Below are 7,533 nucleotides of genomic sequence, written 5' to 3' on the forward strand. Positions count from 1 at the left end.
GCCAAGTGGCTTCTGCAATCTGCCATCAGGAACCTGGGCTGGTGAGTTTTGTTTGCCAGGGAAAAAGGCTGGAGTTGGCGTTCAGGTACCTGTGGTGCTAAGTGGGTGGCCGTCTGCTGGGGTTCTGAAATCCAGGTCGCCCCTGGATTTCATCCCTCACTTCCTCCACTGCCCACCGGTCATTCCCTACAGCAGCATGTGGGAGGCCTAACACGGTCTTTGGGATGACACACAGACATTGCGGGCTGAGGGGCAAATATGGGGCGGGGGCGAGGAGAGGGGGGGGTTGACAGGTCGAGAGCTGACACTGAGGGTTAGGGGTGCAAAGGACACAGGGTGCCAGGTAGGGTTGGGGTACAGGTGCAACTGTAATGGTGGGACAGCCCCAGGACTCTCCCAGCAGGTGCAGGCAATTACCCTAATGGTGGGACAGCCCCAGAACCCTCTCAGCGGGTGCAGGCAGTTACCCCAATTAGAAATGATGTTTGGAGGCCACAGAGTTACAGGTAGGAGTTGAACAGTTTTTTAGGGGTTTTTTTTCGGTTTTTTCAGGGATTTTAAAGGATATTTTAGGGGATTTTTTGCAGGAGTTTTTTAGGAATTCTCTGGGAATGTTTAGGATACATTTAGGGCTTTTTCAGGGCTTTTAAAAGAACTTTTTAGGGTGTTTTAAGGGCTGTCTTAGTAGTAATTGGAATTGTTAGGGGTGTTTTTGGGTATCCTTGGGGCTTTTTTAGGACTGCTTAAAAGCTTTTAGGGCTTTTTGAGGAGTATTGAGGGTATATGGAGGACTTTTTTTAGGACTAGGGTATTTCTAAGGTTTTTGGGGGAATTTTTTAGGGTTTTTTTTAGAGTCTTATCAGGGCATTTTAAAGATTTAAGGGGTATTCTTAGAGCTCTTTTAGGATTCTTTAAGGATTTTTTTAAAGGTTCTTTGGGGATTTTTAGAGGTGTTTTAGGGGCATTTTAAAAGTAGGGTATTTTTAGTGTATTCTGAGGCTATTTTTAGGTTTCTGTGGGGGGTTTAGGACACTTTGAAAACTAGGGCTTTTTTAGGGAATTGATAGGCTTTTTTTAGGGTCCTTTCAGGGCATGACAGAGGCTGAGGGGTACTGTGGGGGCTTGAGGGTGGCAGAGGCTAGGAGCTGAGGGAAGAGCAGGGAGAGGGCACAGTGGGTGGCAGGGGCAGCTGGAGGGTGACACTGAGAAGCTGGGGGCTGAGGAGCAAAGGAGAGGGATTAAGGGTGACACACAGGAGCTGAGGGGCAGCTGAGAGGAGCCTTGAGGGGCATGGGGGGGGGCTTGAGGGTGACAGACGGAGCCTGAGGGGCATAGTGGGGGCTTGAGGGTGACAGACAGAGCCTGAGGGCTGCTTGGCAAAAGGAAAAGGGTTGGTGTTCAGGGGCCTGTGGCCCAGAGTGGCCGGCTGGCTCCTGAAATTCCGCAATACGCAGGATGTTTCCCAGACCCAAGCTGGCACCAGTGGCAACTCGGGCTGGTTTGACAATGCCAAGTGGCTCCTGCAATCTGCCATCAGTAACCTGGTATGGTGAGTTTTGCTTGCCAGGGAAAAGGGCTGGTGTTTGTGCTCGCGGGCCTGTGGCCCGGAGTGGCCAGCTGCCTGCCGAAATTCCACTTTGTGAAATATGCCTCCCAGAGCCAAGCTGGCACCAGTGCCAACTCCAGGTACTTTGATAGTGCCAAGTGCCTCCTGCTGCTTTGTGGAGATAATCAAAACTCCACAACTTTTGTGAAAGTTGTAAAGCCAGTATATTTATTATTACAGCACCGGACGTGTGTGGGAATCGTTCCCCTAAAATGACATGCATACCTCTGGGAACTTCAGGTCCCTTTTTATCCCCCTCTCAAATACATGTGCATACAATTTCACAATAGGTTCATACATATTCATTTTTACGAATTTTGCGTGACATTTGCTGCTAGTTCTTTATCAGAAAGAATTCCTAGGTCAGGTTGACCTGCTCTCACAGCAGTCTCTCTGTATCCCCCTCTTATCTCTGTCCTTCTTCACTGAAGCGGTTTCTCTGAGCCTAGGCTTTGCAGTCAGGCTAATTAGCTATGTTTTCTAACCACAGACTCAACTCAAAAATGTACATTTCACCTAAATCAAAATGGATTTGTACCCTGGAAAATTTCCACTCTGCCTCACTACAAACTGCCATCAGGAACCTGGGCTGGTGAGTTTTGTTTGCCAGGGAAAAGGGCCAGTGCTGGTGTTCAGGGGCCTGTGGCCCAGAGTGGCCGGCTGCATGCTGAAAATTGTGCATGGCGGAGGATGTCTCCCAGAGCCAAGGTGCCACCATCGCAAAGTCAGGCTGCCTTGTGAGTCTTAATTGCCCCCTGCAAACCTTCCCCAGCTGTCCCTCGTTGTCAAGGGTTTTGATTGAGGGAAAAATTTCTCTTTTTTCATTGCTGGAGGGATTTAAATTGAGGAGAACCCTTCTTTTAACAATATTTTTGGAGAATGGATTAAAGGGTAGAATTGGTTTATTTGCCATTTTATCAGTTTCACTGGAGCTAACTGCCCTGGTTTCTCATTTTTACAGGTTCACTTGAAGGAAGCTCTGTCTTTTTCAGCATTTTAAGGATTTAAATATTAATTTCTGGGCACTTCTTTCTGTGCCTTTGGAGCAGCTATCTCAGAGAAGGGTGAGCCTGGCATATATCTAACCCTTACTTTGCCCAGGAGGTTTTTTTCTACTAATTTTTCTTTATAATGTACCTAGTCCTAATTAGGAGTCTCAAGGAGACTTGGACTATATACATCATTAGTATTCTTCTCCACCCTACTTAGTCACACGTGATGTACTACTTAGTAATCACCAAGGAACATTTATGTAAGTTAACAGCAAATAACCCAATTTATCTTTGTATTTAGGTAGCTATGCTACCTAAATACAAAGTTTTATGTCTTAGCAGTTTTCTGTTCTTCGACTCCAAGTAGCTGATGCAAAAAAGAAAGCGATGTTATTTTCCCAGAGTTTTCTTCTACAACAAACCCTTACTCACCTTGAATTTGAGTCAGAGGAGCCAAACAGTGGCAGCTGCTCTGAGGGCTTTTATACCCGGTGGGATGAGCCCCCTCCCTTTTCCCGGGCATCATGGGAACGAGAGGTGGGCACCATCAGGGGTATATTAACCCCAGCTTTTGCTGAGGGGGTTCATTCCTTCTCTGGGATGTGTGGGGATCAGAGCTCTCCTCTCATTTCAGCGAAGAGGCTCTTTCTGCTTATCCCAGCGTGTTTTCAGCAGGTGTGTCTGGGCATCTAAAGCAACAGAGGCTTTGAAGATACTGTGAAGAAAACAGCATGGAATACAGGGAGTATTTAAGTTCATAATTTTGGGTTTTGTGTTTAGGGGTGGTGAAGTGCATTTGCAATTTCAGGTTTTGTTCTTATTTTGTTTTGTATTTTCTTTTAGGAGGAGTGCAGCTTCCAGAAATTCCAGGTTGTGTCAAGTACAACACTTTTTTTCAGCAGATTTATCATGTCACAGGAGGTGTCTGCCCAGTGTTAAAGATGATGTTTGAGAGATTGAGGCTTCAGGTGCGTTAAGGATTGTGATTAGGAAAGGGAGGGTGAGCAGGTATCTGGTTAGGAGTTATTGGTGGGGGGGGGGGAGGGGGGTGTTGAAGGCAGCAGGGTGAGAAAGGGTGTTTATTTGAGGCCCCCCCCCAAGGCTTTTCAGAAGCCTAGCAGAGGCATTCACACGTCTTACAGCACACAAGGTCGTCCACTGCACTCACAGGAATGCCATTTACCTTTGCCTTTCTCTAACCCCGGTGCCACTCATAATAATGGCCGCAGCCTTGGAATCAGGATGAAGCTGGAGCCTGAAGCACCCAGGCACACTCAGGAGAGGGCAAGTAGCTGACTTCAGTTTTGGTTTTCTTTATTGTAGCTGACCGAGAGGCTGACGGGCGATCACGGGGCCCTCTGAGGCAGACTCATTTCAGGTGCAACGTGGATCCTCGTCACCGATCATCCAAAAGATAAGTCGGGGGCCACGGCCTGGAGATGGGACAATGGAAGAGTAGCGGGTTGGGAGTTCCTGGGACAGATTTAAAAATTAGCAGAGGGAAAGGCAATCTTCTCCAAGGGGCCTCTTAGGACAGCTAAAGGGAGAGGTTCTACTTTTGATGGCAGCTTTCAGGCGGGCAGCGCAGAACAGTTCCGGTCCACGTCGTGTTGTCCGGTGTACCGTGTTACCTAGTGTGTCTTTGGGGTCCCTTTTGCCTTTTCCCCTCGAGACCCTCACCACAAGCATGATGTGTTGTGTTTGTCGTCCCCCTGTTTGTCACGTTCTGTGTCACGGGTGTCTGCACATGTTTGTGCTGGAGCTGCTCTGCCCTGCCCTGCCGCATAGCCTGCTGCAATAGGACAAGTCCCAGGGACTTGCAGTTTGTGGGGTGTTGCCAGACTCTAGATGATATTCCTAGATAGACACAAGATGTTTGGAGCTGTGAAGTTATCCGGCAGCCCTTTGACTTTTGTCCTCACTTTCTTTCAGATGCAGAAGGATAAAATCCAGGGCAAAATCCATCCACCCATCTCGGGTGAGGAGGTTCCCCTGAGCAGGTCAGTCACCGTTTGTCTCTGCAGGGGGAGTGTAAAGTGTGACTCTGTTACAGCACTGCTCTTTTTCTTTTCCGGAGGTAAAGCTGGATATCAGCAGTCAAGGTGAGGTGGGCAAGGTGAGCATTGAGTAGCCTCCAGAAGCCGTTGTTATTGCTCAAGTCTCGCTTTCCGGTGCAACTCTAAGCATCCGTTCCTGTTTCTGCGCTTTAGGCAATCCACTCGGAGTACGCCGAGCCCCAGTCACCGACCGGCCGACGCACCGGGTGCGCCGCTCTCCCGAGCCCTGCGGAAGAATCACGGGCCTCGTCGATGAAGCCTCTGCCTTTTCTGTTTAAAGGTATCACCAGGGTAGGCTTCAGCAATGGCCGAGGAGTTGTGGTGAGTCGGGGAAGTAGGGAGGCGGAGCTCGGGTCCGCTGAGGTTTCAGCAATGCCACATGACCTCGTCTCCTCTTACCCCAGGCTTACCCCGTGACAATAGCATCAGCCTCGGAGGGCGGCCGAAGCGTGCGTACTTTTTAGGAAGTAAATCTGGATACCAGCAGTCAAGGTGAGCAGTGGAGAGAAGTAGTTGTTATTGCTCCAGTCTCAGTTTCCGGTGCTGCTCTAAGCTTCCATTCTCTTTTTTGTGCTTTAGGCAATCCACTCGGAGCCTGCCAAGCCCCCTGTCACCAGCCGGCCGATGCACTGGGTTCCCTGCGCGTGTGAGCCCTGTGGAGGCATTACAGGACCTGGTGATGAAGCCCTGAACTCTTCCATTTAAAGGTGCCATCCGGGTGGCCTTCAGCAGCTGCCAAGGAGTTGTGGTGAGTCGGGGAAGTAGGGGGGAGGAGCGAGGGTCCCCTCAGGTTTCAGCCATGCCAAATCACCTCATCTCCCCTTAACCCAGGCGTCCCCTGTGACGACAGCCTCGGTCTCCGAGCGTGCCCGAAGCGTGCGGCCCGAGCAGGTGAGCATTCTTAGGAGCGAGGTGAGTCGCAGAATTGTTGGGTTTTAGGCAGTGTGCTGCAGAGATCGTGCATTGATATTTGGATTTCTTTCATGTAGCTGACTGAGAAACAACAGTGAGTTGTTGAATAACAGTGCCAGAAGGAATTTCCCAGACGTCGAGGCCGCCTTCTTTTGTATCCCTAGATGCCTGAGAGATAAGTACAGGGCCACGACCCACAGAGGGGATGAAAGCGGGACGCAGGGTAGGGACCCACTGGGAGGGGTGTTTGAGTCCCTGTTAGAGATGGGGGTGTCCATGAAGTGGCCCCTTAGGCCCCATAAAAGCAAAGTCACACTTTTGAGGACAGAACTGAGGTGTGCAGGGCAGAGCAGTCCCGGTGTGTATCGTGTCCCTTGTCTATTTTCTATTGTGTGTTGTTTGGGTATCTCATGTCTTTTACCTTAGCCCTATGAGGGGCCTGTCAGAAACCCTTGCATCATTGTTAGCATCTGTGATCTCTGCGTTCCTTGGCCTGGCAGCCAGGCCATAGAACTTTTGCTCAGGAGCTCAGACAGGCATCAGACTCTCTTGTCTCTTTAGAAGCATCCGGTCAGATGTCTTTTCAGGCCTTGTTCTGAGCTGTATGGACAGCTGTGCCCCGCCAGGATCCATTATGGCGGACTAGGACTCGAAAGAATGTGAGGGCAGGTAGAGGCTTCTGGCTGTAGGATTCTCGGGCATCCATCTTTGCAGTTCTTGGAATAAATCATTCGGTTAGCATCTTCTTCCTCCAGGTTTCTCTGAGCCTCATCAGCTCACCATCGGTCTCACCTCAGTCACCTCCTTTTGCATTCTCTCAGTCCTCGCAGCCATTTTCCTTGCCAAGAGATTTCTGTCCGTGTTGTGTCCCCGTTGTTTGTCACGTCCTGTCCTATGTCACGGGTGTCAGCACACACATTTGTGCCGGAGCTGCTCTGCCCTGCCTGCATAGGCTGGTGCAATAGGAGAAGTCCCGGGGACTTGAAGTTTATAATGTGGGGTGTAGTTGGACTCTAGGTGGGATTTGTAGATGGACACAAGATATCTGGAGCTCTTAAGAGCCAAACTGTTGCAGGATAACTTGTCCTAACTTTTTTTTCACATTCAGATGGATTAAATCTGTGCCAGAGGACCACATCCCGGGTAAGGGGATTCCCCTGAGCAGGTGAGGCACCATTTGTCTTTGCAGCAGAAGTGTAAATGGTGACTCTGTTACAGTACTGTTCTTTGTCTTTTTTTTTTTTTTTTTTAGGAAGTAAGTTTGGACACCAGCAGTCAAGGTGAGCAGTGGAGACAAGTAGTTATTATTGCTCAGGTCTCAATTTCTGGTGTAGCTCTAAGCTTCCGTTCTCGTTCATGCACTTTAGGCAATCCACTCGGAGTATGCCGAGCCTCAGTCACCAACCGGCCGATGCACCGGGTTCCCTGCACGTGTGAGCCCTGTGGGTGTGTTACAGGACCTGGTGATGAAGCCCTGAACTCTTCTATTTCAAGGTGCCATCCAGGTGGCCTTCAGCAGCTGCCAAGGAGTTGCGGTGAGTCGGGGAAGTAGGGGGGAGGAGCGAGGGTCCCCTCAGGTTTCAGCCATGCCAAATCACCTCATCTCCTCTTAACCCAGGCGTCCCCTGTGACGACAGCCTCGGTCTCCGAGCGTGCCCGAAGCGTGCGGCCCGAGCAGCTGAGCGTTCTTAGGACCACGGTGAGTAGCAGACTTGTGGGGTTTTGGCCGATGGGCTGCTGAGATCAGGCACTGATGTCTGGTTTTCTTTAATACAGCTGTCCGAGAGACACCAGCCCGGTGCCACCAGGACCTTCCCAGCTGATGAGGTGGCCTTTCTTTGCACCTGAGACGGGCATCCCCAGCTGTGCGAGAGATAAGTAGAGGGCCACGAGCCACAGAGGGGATGAAAGCAGGGGGCTGGTTTGGGAATTACTGGGAGGGGTTTTTTAGTCCGCTTTGGAGGTG

Source organism: Molothrus ater, chromosome 22 (assembly GCF_012460135.2).
Source record: "Molothrus ater isolate BHLD 08-10-18 breed brown headed cowbird chromosome 22, BPBGC_Mater_1.1, whole genome shotgun sequence".
NCBI lineage: Eukaryota > Metazoa > Chordata > Aves > Passeriformes > Icteridae > Molothrus > Molothrus ater.